This window comes from Hemiscyllium ocellatum, chromosome 30 (assembly GCF_020745735.1).
Source record: "Hemiscyllium ocellatum isolate sHemOce1 chromosome 30, sHemOce1.pat.X.cur, whole genome shotgun sequence".
NCBI classification, from domain to species: Eukaryota; Metazoa; Chordata; class Chondrichthyes; order Orectolobiformes; family Hemiscylliidae; genus Hemiscyllium; species Hemiscyllium ocellatum.
In genome coordinates this window covers 44,719,935-44,734,487 of record NC_083430.1, presented here as the reverse complement: position 1 = coordinate 44,734,487, position 14,553 = coordinate 44,719,935, and the positions used below count along the sequence as shown (strand labels likewise).

Here is a 14,553-nt window from a genome sequence, read left to right as displayed (position 1 = left end):
TGAATGAGCACAAAAAAGCCTCAGAAAATGCAAGGTATAAACAGAGAGTGTCTACTGGCTTTTAAAAGAGACATCTTGTTTTCAGAAAATTACTCTTTAAATGAAACAATGAAGAGGAAGGCAATAAGAGGGTGTCACAGTGATTAGCACTGCTGTCCCACAGCTCCAGGGATCCAGGTTTGGTCCCACCTCTGGGTAACCGTCTGTGGAGTTTGCACATTCCCCCAGCATGTGCATAGGTTCCCTCCGGGTCCTCCAGTTGCCTCCCACAGTTCAAAGATGTGCAGGTTAGGTCTATTACTTGCTGCTTATGCTGTTTGACATGCAAGTAGTCCACAAGATTGACACCATTTTAAGGTATGCCTGCTACTGCTCCTGGCATGCTCACCTTCACTCTTCATTGAAAAAAGTTTAATCCCCTTAAACAAAGATTTGATGGTAATTATAAAGTGGAGGATGTGCTGGGCCACGAGGTTGCAGATTGTGTTCAAGCACAATTCTGCTGCTATTGATGGCCCACAGTGGGTCATGAATGCCCGATCAAGAGTTGCTAGATCTGTCCAAAGGTCTGTCCCATTTAGCACGGTGATAGTGCCATACAACACAATGAGGTTATTCTCAATGTGAAGGTGGGATTACATCTCCACACGGACTGTGCAGTGGTCACTCTTACCAATACTGTCATGTGCAAATGATCTGCAGCCAGCAGTAAGTATATTTTTTTCCTTTGTTGGCTCCCTCATCACCTGCCACAGACCCAATCTAGCAGCCATGACCTTTAGGAGTAACTTGATCAATAGTGCTGCTGCTGAACCACCTCTTGGAAGTGGTCATTGAAATCCTCAACCCAAACTACATTTTGCACCCTTGCTATCGTCAGTCCATCCTCCAATTCTTGTTCAACGTGATGCAGCAATGATTCATAAGCCACAGAATGTGGCAATCAGCAGGAGGTTTCCTTAGCTATGTTTAACCTGATGCCATGATACCTCATGGGAGCTGGAGTCAATGTTGAGAGTAGGAAGGCAAATGTAACGTTAGCATTCATTTCAAGGGCCCTAGAATACAAGAGCAGAGATGTACTGTTGAAGCTGGACAATGCTTTAGTCGGACTGCATTTGGAATATCGTGAGCTATTATGGGCCCCGTATCTAAAGATGGATGTGCTGGTTTTGAAGGAGGTCCAGAGGAGATTTACAAGGATGATTATTCCCAGGATCATCCCTGTAAATATCCAGTGGACCTCCTACCAATCTACTTTGGTGCCCAAAACATTAGCTGAGTTTTTGGATTAATAGTCTAGCGATAATACCACTGGGCCATGGCCTGTTCATTGCTAATGGCAATCCGTATTTCTTAACTTGCAAAAATATACTTTAATCATGAAAAAGCTTTTATGTATATATACAGATATTAAAGCCATTCAGTTCAAAGGCAATTACGGATGAGTAACAAATGTTGGGCTTATCAGCAACACTCACCTCCTATTACAAAGGAAATACAAAATCCAAACTGACAAAAAAAAGGGAATCACATTCCTACACCCAGTCAATTCTTCAAAATGTACAGATTTTAAAATCTTAATTTTTTTTGCCTTTTTTTTAAACTCTTTTAATCCATTCTTCCTTTCTCTATCCCACTTTCTCTACACGATGTGACTCTGTTCATTCTGTTACTTTCTCAATCCCTAAATCTCACGGAGCATTGATGAGCAATGTCTTTAACCAGATGCCCTCTTGTCCATGCTGCATAATTAACAGCAAACACTTGCAACAATGTGTAAAGGAAGATGCTTTTCAAGCTGAAGACAAAAGGGAAGAACTCTAACTCATTTATCAACTGTAGACCATTCAGTAAGGATGTAATTGGATCTTCTATCTCATTAAACCAAAAATATAATAGATGAAACAAATTAAATCTTTTGTTGAGAAACCAGTATATGCTTAATAGTTCTATGAGTTTAGCATACTTCTTTTAGTCTGTTAAATAACTCAAATAAAATTAATAACTCAAATTAGTATTCAAAAATAAGGCAAAAAAACTAAGATTGTATTAAATTACAGTGTCTTGTTAACTAATAGGGTTAGCGGCCTATTAATAATACATATACCAAGATATATTGGAAAATATTACTTTGTCAAAAGCAATGGCACATTTTTGTAGCTAGAGAAAAATGTAAATCTATTTGAGAATTCATATTTCCATTATTATGGACCAGACCAAACCCCCTCACAACAGTGTTGTGTTAAAATGATAGCCTAGACCAGCAACTCTGTTTTATTTTTAAATGCAAGTGTAAGACACGTGTTTCGGACACAATTCAATTGGTCAAACTACAAGGCTTGAAGCAAAGAAACATTATTCGTACACTACTGTTTAAATACAAACAAAAGCAGAATTGGAAATAACTACTGGAAAACTTAACAGATTAATAAAATATAAACAGCAACTGTTACTATATTGGAACATCCTTTAAATACACCCTTGGCAAAGGCAAATCCAGTCTCACATGCAATTCTCCAGTGTAGGAGGAAAAAAAACATCAAGATAAAAACTCAGAGAACTCAAGCATTTTGTTGTAGCAACTTCAAGTTACACTAAAGTACTGATTCTGTGGGAGCTTGACCGCATCCCTTCATGCTGCTTCCATGGTTCCAACTTTTAAAAACTCCCAAGGCCTCATAAACTGTTTACTTTATTGGCTTGGAAGAGACTGCTTTTACTGCTGTCTCACAAAAGGACAAAATACACCTCTTAAAGCCATAGCATGTCACAATATAAAAATGTAATAAGAATTATAATCCATTCATTTTGCTACTTTTAGGAACAAAGCAAACATATTACTTTTCATGAAAAAGATCTACCGTAAACATTCATCTATAGGTCAAGTTTTGAAGACCATATTTTTCAGCTGAAATTAGGGGTCAACTTATACACAAGGTATTGTTTGAGGGGATGAAATTCATGCTTGTCATTTGCATTTCATCTTTGAGTAGAAATAAGTTTTTAAGTACTAGCGAGGAAAAGACAATTACAAACAAGTCAATATCCATGTGCTCATTTAAAATGGGAAACCTACCTTCCAGGCAGCCTCCTGGTCCCTAAATGTTCCGTGTAATATGTTCCCCTCACAGTAAACTGCAGGTAACTGAAACTGCGGAAACTAACTCCGTGATTTACAGTAATTTTAAAAACATGACGTGGAGAGTGACAGCCAGTGGACTGGAAGACCCAAAACTGAGTGTTACGGCCAGCAGACTGGAAAGCCGGAGTGCAGTGCAACAGGCAGGCACACTGACTCACACTTTGATCTGTAACAGTGAAGAATTAGCATCATGAGGTATGTGGAAAATACAAGATTTTAGGGCCAAAATAGGGGGGTTGACATACACGAGATTGACATATATGCAAGTAGATACGGTACCTTTTATCAGTCTCCATTTTGCCATTTAGCACGGAAAATTAAAACAGCCTAACTGGACTTACTAGTATTTCAATTAAATTGAAAGGAAGCCTCAATCTTGGAAAATCCAGAATAGTAAAGTACTTACTGAAGAAATCTAAACTTTTCAGAAAATAAGAACTGGCTGCTGTTAGTCATACCAAATCACATCGCTGCGAACTGACATTTGTCTTTGCTCTAAAAAAGAAGAGAAGGTTATTATCCCAAATGGTAAAGTTTTGGGTTTCAGTTGAATAGTAAGTCAGCCAGGGAAGCTAGGTTTTTAACTGATAGTGTTTCCTGAATGAACATTCAAGGGTTTATTTACATAGTTTGCAGCCCTAATGACTGGTCTTTCAAACAGTCAATCAATACATTTATAAAACTATCAGAGCAACACAGGCATGGAATCAGTAGTTTAAGATCTCAAAATATCCAACACTAACATGGAACTGATTAAAATCGTTCAATCAATACAACAAAATACACTGCACATGTTGACAAAACTACTGAGCAAATAGTTATTAAAAAGTTCCTTGATTGTTGTTATTTTATGATACTATAAGAGGCACCAGTCATTAACTGATGAATGACATGAGAAATATGTATAACATTTCTATTATGCAATTAATCTGTTGTAAGAGGTTTTAAGAGCTAATACAGACATTGATCCTTTAAAAGCAATCTTTAATTCAACCAGCAGTAATCTGCAAGTGCTCAATTCTTTTCACTATTTTTGGCCTAGATCAGAAGTCACACAACACCAGGTTATAATCCAATAGGCTCATTTGAAATCACAAGCTTTTGGAGTACTGCTCATTCGTCAGGTGAAGTGACAAAGGTGCAGTGCTCCGAAATCTTGTTTATTTTCTCAAAGAAACCTATATTCCTTTATCAAAGTGTCTTATTGCTTTCGAAACTCACACTTCTAGCTTTTCTCCAATCCAAGCAATACCAATTAATTATTCCAATGACCCATTACCTCACTACACATTTCTGCATTCTTCTTGATTTTCCTTACCATTCTAAGTCAAATCTTTTCATCCCAAGCCTTAGCTTCTGTTCCTTCTCATCTCACTAAGTTTTTTTTGAACCAGTACAGCAACTTTTTCTTTGACACTTCTTTGTCCTAAGATTACATATTTATCTTTATTTTCCAAAAAAATAAATCAAGTTGCAAGTTAGCCTTAGGACACATCAATTGAGGAAGTAGGTTAAGACGCATTCCAAAAAAGGTTTCTTATTTTGATCACGTATGACCTATCATGAAATAGTTAAGATCACTCATTATTATTGTCTGTTGTTCTTACATAATTCTCTGAAATGTCTACAGATGTTATGCTCTATTATATCTTCATCTGGTATTTGGCAATTTGTAAAGCACACCAAAAATGTACAGTTTTCTTTCCAATTGCATAATTCTACCCATTTGAATTTTGTCTTAATACAACTTGCAGGACATCCTAATGCTATTAAAATTCCTTGATTAAAAATGTCATGCCAGCTTCTTTGCCAACTCTATCATTCCTTAAATTTCCCAAGTATGAATCCAAAACTAATGTAACATTTTGTATGTAATCTTTGTAACGAAAGAGAATGATTAGAAGAAATTGAAAGGGTTCAAATAAAATTTACAAGGATGTTACCACCTTTTAAGGATTTGAGAGGCTGAATAGGCTGGGGCTACATTCCCTGGAGCATTGGAGGTAGAAGAGTAATGTTATAGGCGTTTATAAAATCATGAGGGGCATAGATAAGGTAAAAAGACAAGATCTTTACCATGGTCCAAAACTAGATGGCATAAGTTTAAGGTGACAGGGGGAAGATTTAAAAGGGACCAAAGGGACAACTTTATCATGTATGTACAAAATGTACTGCCAGAGGAAGTGGTGGAGGCTGGTACAATGACAACAATTAAAAAGTCTTGAATGGGTATATGAATAGGAAGGGTTTAGAGCAATATGGGCCAACTGCTGGCAAATGGAACTGGATTAATTTAGAATCTCTGGTAGGCATGAACGAGTTGTGTCGAAGGGTCTGTTTCTATGCTATACAACTCTAGGACACAAAATGGGTGGATATTTAGTGGCAGTTAAAGTTTTATCAATATCACAATAACTCTGCTGGAATGAGAAAGTCATCTTTCACTATTGTACTAGACTGAATTTTACAAGTCTCAAGACAACCATAGTCTATACTTGGTTGAGTTCCAGTGATGAATATTCAATTTGTACTAAGATTTTTAATCATCTTTAAAACTTTTCTTATTACTCCTTCAGGAATCAAGGATATAAAAGCTTGTTCTGGAATTTACTTCTAGCTGACGGAAAACTTAGCTTCGTTGATAAGAAATTGTTCAACCCCAAGTATCACAAAAGAGCTACTATTTTGAAAAGAAGTGAAGACATTTTTGTGGAAATGGATCGAGAAAAAAAAACTCACTCCGGAACTTGGTTACAGATTTAAATGGTGACAGATCAGTACATTAAAAATGAAAATTATCCTGGTGATTCTTCCTGCAAACGAAAACACATTCATCAGTTGCATGCATACAGATGGCAGTACAGCAACACATCATATTATTATTTTAATCTATTAAAAAGGAACATTGAGAACATTTTAATATTTACTTTGTTTCAAAATGGATGGCCACGTAATGGGCTGAATCTACTCAGTCAGAAGCAAATTATGATACTGCAGTTCTGTAGTCCACTATATCCAGTCTTGAATGACGACAATCAAAAGCTAGCGAGAAAAAGAATCTCCATAAGTATCGTCACACTCAATGGTGAGGGAGCCCAGCACATCAATGCAAAATCATAGCATTTGCAATTATCTTCGGCCAGAATAGCTGACTGGATCATTCATCTCACCCTTTGCCTGACGTATCCAGCATCCTAGATGATAGTGTTTAGCCAATTTGATCCACTGAACGTGATACAAATGGTATGATTGCAGCCGTTGTTAATATCCGACAAGTCAGATCCTAGACACAAACCTGGCCTGATAGATCATATTCTGATTTGTATTCGCATTAACAAAGGGGCCTTTTGCTGAAACATAAGCATGCAAGACTGCAGACTTTGCTTTAATAATTAATACAGAAGTTTATAATAAAGGAATGAAGAAAAATAGAATAATAATTTAAACTACGCATAATATAATTTCAAGGATTTTAAAACACATAATAGAAGTATAATGCAATTAATCCCAAACATTATAAATTGAAAGGGGTTCTCCAGTATCTGCATGGGCTTTCTCCGCACGCTCTGGTTTACAGCCACAATCCAAACATGTGAAGGCTAGGTGACTGCATGCTAAATTGTTCTGTAGTATCCAAGGATGAGCAGGTCAAGTGGATTAACCATGGTACATGCAGAGTTACAGTGATGGTGGGGGAGGGCTAGGTCAACGTGGGATGTTCTTCGGAGAATCAGTGCCAACTCAATGGGCCAAGTGGACTGCTTCTGTATTGCAGATTGTATGAAACGAAATAAAACAGATTTTGCATTGTACCCAAAATATTCAGAAATCCTGCTGAAGGGTTTATGCTCGAAACGTCAATTCTCCCACTCCTCAGTTACTGCCTGATCAGCTGTGATTCCGCTTCAAGAGGTTTGAGAGAAAATTTGATAGAAGTGTTCTAACTCACGAGTGCCTAATCAGAGTAGGCAATGAATAACACTTTTTGACTATGATCTTCAGCATCTGCAGTCCTCGGTTTCTCAAAGATGGAACTCATGTCCAACTCCATAATGTCCAGGTTGTCATTTCACTGTAATAGAGGGATCTTTGCATCACAGGAATTGGTATTTCTAGATCAGACATTAAAATCACCTTAAGTACCATATTAAACTGAGGTCCCTCTGCCCGATCAAGTAAACACAATAGATTTTATGGCACTTTATTTTAAATAAAAGAGAATTCTTGCAAGTGTCTAATTACCTCTCAATAACCTCATTTAACATTCCAAGAGAAGATTCTCATCAGTATCACATTGCTGTTTTGGACATCTGCTCCAAAGATTGATCATTTGAATTCACTTCACTGAACCACAAAATTGTTACAATGCAGGAGACCATTCAACTAGAATGTTACAACTTTTTCCCATTCTCTTAGCTATTTCCTTTATCTTGGCACATTATTTGAATCGAAACAATCTAGTAGCCTTTTTAATCATACTTCTAAGCAGTCCCAGGCCCAACAATGAAGAAATTTCTTCAGATCCCTTTTGCAATATTTGCAAATCTTTTTAAAATCTGCATCCTCTCATTCTGATTTTTTAAACAAACAGGAATAATTACTTCCCAGCAACTCTACTCACATCCCTCATGATTTAAAAAAATTCCCTCAGATCTCTTTTTAACCTTTCCTTATTGAAAGGATTCTGGGTAATCCAAGATCGAGGACAGGAAAAATTTTTGGGTGTAAGAGCTACTCTTTTTTTGAGGTATTTTAGGTGTTGGAGGTGATTTCCTCGAATTCCAGGAGCAGCAATTACTGTTTTATATGCTGTTGCATTGTTTTGGAACTTTGGGAAAAAAATAGTCAAAACAACAGCAGTTAAAAGGGAGAAGAGCAGACAAAGGAAGCACATGGTGAGGACAGTGGAGGAGACAGAGAGAGGGAGAGAGAGAGAGAAAACCTGCACAGTTACCGCCTTTGCTGTTTGAACTCATGTATCACTGGACATCGGAGTACATCTGGGAAAATTAGCAAACAGTGAAATTCACAACTAATTTTGGAGGAACTGTTGGGCGAAGTTCACAGCACAGAATCAGATAAGTTAATCATTGTTTTAAGTCTGTCCAAGTGAAAGGCTGCAGTAGTGAATATGTGGATTCTTTCTTGATTATATGTTCTTGAAGATAAGTCTCTTGATTAAACTTAAAATATAAGCCATAGCTATTAATTTAACCTGGGCAGTGTTTGTAGAGGAATAAGATGGTGTTATTTTCTGGGTCTGTACATTGTGAAGGAGCAAAAATGGCCTTTGCAGTGATATGTACTTCTTGTCAGATATGGGAGTTTAAAGAGAGTTTAAGGGTTACAGCGGATTATATCTGCCATAAATGCTATTGGATGTGAATCTTATCAGATCGAGTGGATCGGTTGGAGAGACAGATAGAAGCAGTGAGGAATTTGCAATAGCAACAGTATGTGATGGATGGCAATTATAGGAAGCAGGAAAAGTCTCAGATACAGTCACATAGATGGATTAACTCCAGGAAGGGTGAGAGAGGTTGGCACCGAGGGCAGGAGTCTTTTGTGGATATACCCATTTCAAACAGGTATGCTGTTTTGGAAAATGTAGGGGGTGATGGATTCTCAGGGGAACATAGCACGAACAGCCAAGTTTGTGGTATTGAGGCTGGCTCTAATGCAATGTCGGCTCCCAAGAGATCAATTGTGTTAGGGGATTCTGTAGTCAGAGGTACAGACAGACATTTCTGTGGCCAGCAGAGAAAAAGCAGAATGGTGTGTTGTTTCCCTGGTGCCAGGATCAAGGATGTCTTAGAGAGGGTGCAGAATGTTCTCACGGGGAGAGGGGCCAGCTGGAGGTCGTTGTCCACATTGGAACCAACGACATTGGAAGGGAAAAGGTTGAGACTCTGAAGGGAGATTACAGAGAGTTAGGCAGAAATTTAAAAAGGAGTCCTCAAGGGTAGTGATGTCTGGATTACTCCCAGTGCTATGAGCTAGTGAGGGCAGGAATAGGAGGATAGAGCAGATGAATGCATGGCTGAGGAGCTGGTGTGTGGGAGAAGGATTCACATTTTTGGATCATTGGAATCTCTTTTGGGGTAGAAGTGACCTGTACAAGAAGAACGGATTGCATCTAAATTGGAAGGGGACTAATAAACTGGCAGGGAAATTTGCTAGAACTGCTTGGGAGGATTTCAACTAGTAAGGTGGGGGTGGGGTAGGACACAGGGAGTTAGTGAGGAAAGAGATCAATCTGAAACAGGTACAGCTGAGAACAGAAGTGAGTCAAACAGTCAGGGCAGGCAGGGACATGGTAGGACTAATAAATTAAACTGTATTTATTTCAATGCAAGGGGCCTAACAGGGAAGGCAGATGAACTCAGGGCATGGTTAGGAACATGGAACTGGGATATCATAGCAATTACAGAATCAAGTCTCAGGGATGGGCAGGACTGGCAGCTTAATGTTCCAGGATACAAATGCTACAGGAAGGATAGAAAGGGAGGCAAGAGAGGAGGGGGAGTGGCATTTTTGATAAGGGATAACATTACAGCTGTGCTGAGGAAGGATATTCCCGGAAATACATCCAGGGAAGTTATTTGGGTAGAAATGAGAAATAAGAAAGGGATGATCACCGAAACGTCGAATCTCCTGTTCTTCGGATGCTGCCTGGCCTGATGTGTTTTTCCAGCATCACATTTTCAATAGTGAAGGCGGCGTTTGGTATGCTTTCCTTTATTGGTCAGAGTATTGAGTACAGGAGTTGGGAGGTCATGTTGCGGCTGTGCAGGACATTGGTTAGGCCACTGTTTAAATATTGCGTGCAATTCTGGTCTCCTTCCTATCAGAAAGATGTTGTGAAACTTGAAAGGGTTCTGAAAAGATTTACAAGGATGTTGCCAGGGTTGGAGGATCTAAGCTACAGGGATAGGCTGAATATGCTGGGGCCGTTTTCCCTGGAGCGTCGGAGGCTGAGGGGTGATCTTATATAGGTTTACAAAATTAAGAGGGGCATGGATAGGATAAATAGACAGTCTTTTCCCTGGGGTCGGGGAGTGCAGAACTAGAGGGCGTGGGTTTAGGATGAGAGGGGAAAGATATAAAAGAGACCTAAGGAGTAACTTTTTCACGCAGAGGGTGGTACGTGTATGGAATGAGCTACCAGAGGATGTGGTGGAGGCTGGTACAATTGCAACATTTAAGAGGCATTTGGATGGGTATATGAATCGGAAGGGTTTGGAGGGATATGGGCCAGGTGCTGGCAGGTGGGACTAGATTGGGTTGGGATATCTGGTTGGCATGGACGGGTTGGAACGAAGGGTCTGTTTCCATGCTGTACATCTCTATTACTCTATAACTCAACATAATGTTCAGGAAAAGTTCCTACAGCAATATCTAGGAATGTTACTCCAGTCTACCATTTACACTGCTATTGTTGCAGTCTACATTCTTGTAGTTAACATCCACCCTTGTAAGTACTCAGGAATGTTAGCATCTCTTGAATTTCAAATCTTTTCTCCCCCCTATAGATCCTTCAAACTAGCTGGTTTACCTATATAGTACATTGAGCAAAACCATTCTCCAGTACGGCAACACTCTTCCTAACCAATACTACCACCCCTTCTTTCTTTTCTGGAGATCATGTACCTAAGAATATTTAACACCCAGTCCTGCCTTTCCTTACGCCAAGTCTTGTTATGATGTCTTGTTTCCACATGGCAATTTGCACCTGTAAATCCCCAAACTTTCTTACTATTCCTTATGGATCCACATACATGCACATTAACTGACTTAGTCTTCATTACTTTCTTCCTTACTCAGATTTCAACTATTGATTTTCTACTCTTTTATACAAGTACCAACTATCTAATTATTCTATGCATCCTGCTATTTCCCTGATAGTCTTAGTTCATTCACTGCTGTCAGCTTAGTTTCAAATTGAGTATTGTATACAATTTTAGGTCCCTTACTTGGATGAGGACATAATTGAATTGGACACAGCTCAGGAGGTCCATTACATTGATGCCAGAGATGAGGGATTTGCAAAGAAAGGTGATGGTTTAAAATGCAGGTCAGAGTCTAAGAATATTGCAGTGAGTAATTAATCTCCCAAAGCCTGGCCACCATTCCAAGGCGGAAGTCAGGAGCATGATGAAATATTCCTCATTAGCCTAGATGGATGCAACCCCATCAATGCTCAAGAAATTTAACACCATCCAGGACAAAGCAGTCACTTGAATGGTACATCCAGAAACATTAACTCCCTCTAACACTATGATCTATGAGATGCACTCTCGATATTCACCCAAAAGATCCTCCGATAGCACCTTTAACTCATGACCAATATGACCTAGAAGGACAAGGTCAGCAGATACATGGGAACATCACCTCTCCAAGACAGACTTGTAAATTTATTGCTGTTTCTTCACTGTCACTGTGTCAAAATCTTGGAATTCCCTCCCAGATATAATTGTTAATCTATCTGCAGCATGTGGACCACAGTAGTTCAAGGCAGCAGCTCACCACCATCTTCTCAAGAGCAATAGAGATTGGTCGGTTCAGCCAGTGTTGCCCACATCCCACAAGAGACTAGGGAAAAAGAACACCAGAGTTATACCATGCTTGTCAAGATTTATTACTGATATATCACAATGGTTTACTGTTCATCATTAGTACTCTAGGGTACAAATGAAATCACATATTACTCTGATTATTCTGAGAATTCTAAACAATTCTCAAATAAAAGAAAACAAATTTTAAAAAAAAGAAAATTGCTAAACTTCTCAACAAGATGCCACCAGGATCCTGGCGTTCATGATGTAATCCAAGAACAACCAGAATGACTATAATTTGGGGCTGTTTGCATCCAATTTGGATCTGCACTGGTATTTAAAATCTGAAATTTACTTTTCTCGATGCTCTTTAAAGGACTGACACTATAAACACAGCCATATGTTTGCCCATCTCAATCTGGTGGATAAGTAAGAGAAACAAAATCTATCATAGGTTAGACTTATAAAATGTGCATTTGCAAAGTTCAACAATGCATCACATTCAACTATTCAAGAACTTACTCAGAAAACAATGTCTTAAAATCAATACACTGCACTGTTTAATAAAATCCAAAGTTTATTACACTTGACATCATGACAATTTACAAGCATTTATTGTTCTGTATTATGATGCCAGTTTAGTGAAGATTTCAATGTTAATTCAAATATTAGTGTCATTCCCTCTATTCAGATGGTGAGAAAGAGAAAGACAGAACAAGCTTCCACACTTCAACAGCACAGAGGAAGCTACCATTAAGATCAAAGAGTTTATTTTTGATCATGAAACAAAAAAGTGTAGATTTACAAAACCAAAAATGCAGAAGTTTGCAATCAATGTGAAAAATCCAAGTCGAACTTAGAGATTTCTGTGTATAATGCAGAAGTTGCAGGATCAATTCATTCCTAAAAGGAAGAAAGATCCCAGGAGGAGGCATGGGCGGCCGTGGCTGATGAGGGAAGTTAAGAAACATATAAAGTTAAAAGAGAAAAAGTGTAACATAGCACAGATAAGTGGGAAAACTAAGGCCAGGGAAGCTTTTAAAGAACAACAGAGGATTACTAAGAAGGAAATACGCAGAGGAAAAATGAGGTACGAAGGAAAACTGGCCAATAATATAAAGGAGGATAGTAAAAGCTTTTTTAAGTATGTGCAAGGCAAAAAAATGGTTAGGACTAAAATTGGGCCCTTGAAGACGGAAACAGGGGAATATATTATGGGGAACAAAGAAATGGCAGAAGAATTAAATGGGTACTTCAGATCTGTGTTCACTGGGGAAGACACAAGCAATCTCCCTGAGGTAACAGTGGCTGAAGGACCTGAACTTAAGGGAATCTATATTTGCCAGGATTTGGTGTTGGAGAAGCTGTTAGGTCTGAAGGTTGATAAGTCTCTAGGGCCTGATGGTCTACATCCCAGGGGACTGAAGGAGTTGCTTGGGAAATCGTGGATGTGTTGGTGATTATTTTCCAGAGTTCGATAGATTCAGCGTTGGTTCCTGAGGATTGGAGGGTGGCTAATGTTATACCAATTTTTAAGAAAGGTGGGAAAGAGAAAGCAGGAAATTATAGACCAGTTAGTCTGACCTCAGTGGTGGGAAAGATGCTGGGGTCTATTATAAAGGATGAAATTACGGCACATCTGGATAGTAGTAACAGGATAGGACAGAGTCAGCATGGATTTATGAAGGGGAAATCATGCTTGACTAATCTTCTTGAATTTTTTGAGGATGTAACTCTGAAGATGGACGAGGGAGATCCAGTAGATGTAGTGTACCTGGACTTTCAGAAAACTTTTGATAAAGTCCCACACAGGAGGTTAGTGAGTAAAATTAGGGCGCATCGTATTGGGGGCAAAGTACTAGATTGGATTGAAAATTGGTTGGCTGATAGGAAACAAAGGGTAGTGATAAACGGCTCCATTTCAGAATGGCAGGCAGTGACCAGTGGGGTACTGCAGGGATCTGTGCTGGGACCGCAGCTTTTTACAATACATGTTAATGATATAGAAGATGGTATCAGCAATAACATTAGCAAATTTGCTGATGATACAAAGCTGGGTGCCAGGGTGAAATGTGATGAGGATGTTAGGAGATTACAGGGTGACCTGGAAAAGTTAGGTGAGTGGGCAGATGCATGGCAGATGCGGTTTAATGTGGATAAATGTATGGTTATCCACTTTGGTGGCAAGAACAGGAAGGCAGGTTACTACCTCAATGGAATCAGTTAGGTAAAGGGACAGTACAGAGAGATCTGGGTGTTCTTGTACACCAGTCAATGAAGGCAAGCATGCAGGTACAGCAGGTAGTGAAGAAGGCTAATAGCATGCTGGCCTTCATAACAAGAGGAATTGAATATAGAAGCAAAGAGGTGCTTCTGCAGCTGTACAGGGCCCTGGTGAGACCACACCTGGAGTACTGTGTGCAGTTCTAGTCTCCAAATTTGAGGAAAGACATTCTGGCTAATGAGGGAGTGCAGCGTAGGTTCACGAGGTCAATTCCTGGAATGGAGGGATTATCTTATACTGAAAGACTGAAGCAACTGGGCTTGTATACCCTTGAGTTTAGAAGACTGAGAGGGGATCTGATTGACACATATAAGATTATGAAAGGATTGGACACTCTGGCAGCAGGAAACATGTTTCCGCTGATGGCTGAGTGCCGAACCAGAGGACACAGCTTAAAAATACGGGGTTACCATTTACGACAGAGATGAGGAGAAACTTCTTCACCCAGAGAGTGGTGGCTGTGTGGAATGCTCTGCCCCAGAGGGCAGTGGATGCCCAGTCTCTGGATTCATTTAAGAAAGAGTTGGATAGAGCTCTCAAAGATAGTGGAATCAAGGGATATGGAGATA

General features: G+C 39.2%; 1 protein-coding gene across 1 annotated transcript in view; it reads left to right on the top strand.

Moving 5' to 3' along the window:
- LOC132829917 (protein THEMIS2-like) overlaps positions 1 to 6,964 on the top strand; it is a 75,295-nt gene extending 68,331 nt beyond the window's left edge. The window contains exon 7 of the mRNA XM_060847336.1: positions 5,722 to 6,964. The gene's annotated coding sequence lies outside the window, so the exon portion shown is untranslated. The remainder of the gene's footprint in view (positions 1 to 5,721) is intronic.
- Positions 6,965 to 14,553: the final 7,589 nt, after the last annotated feature.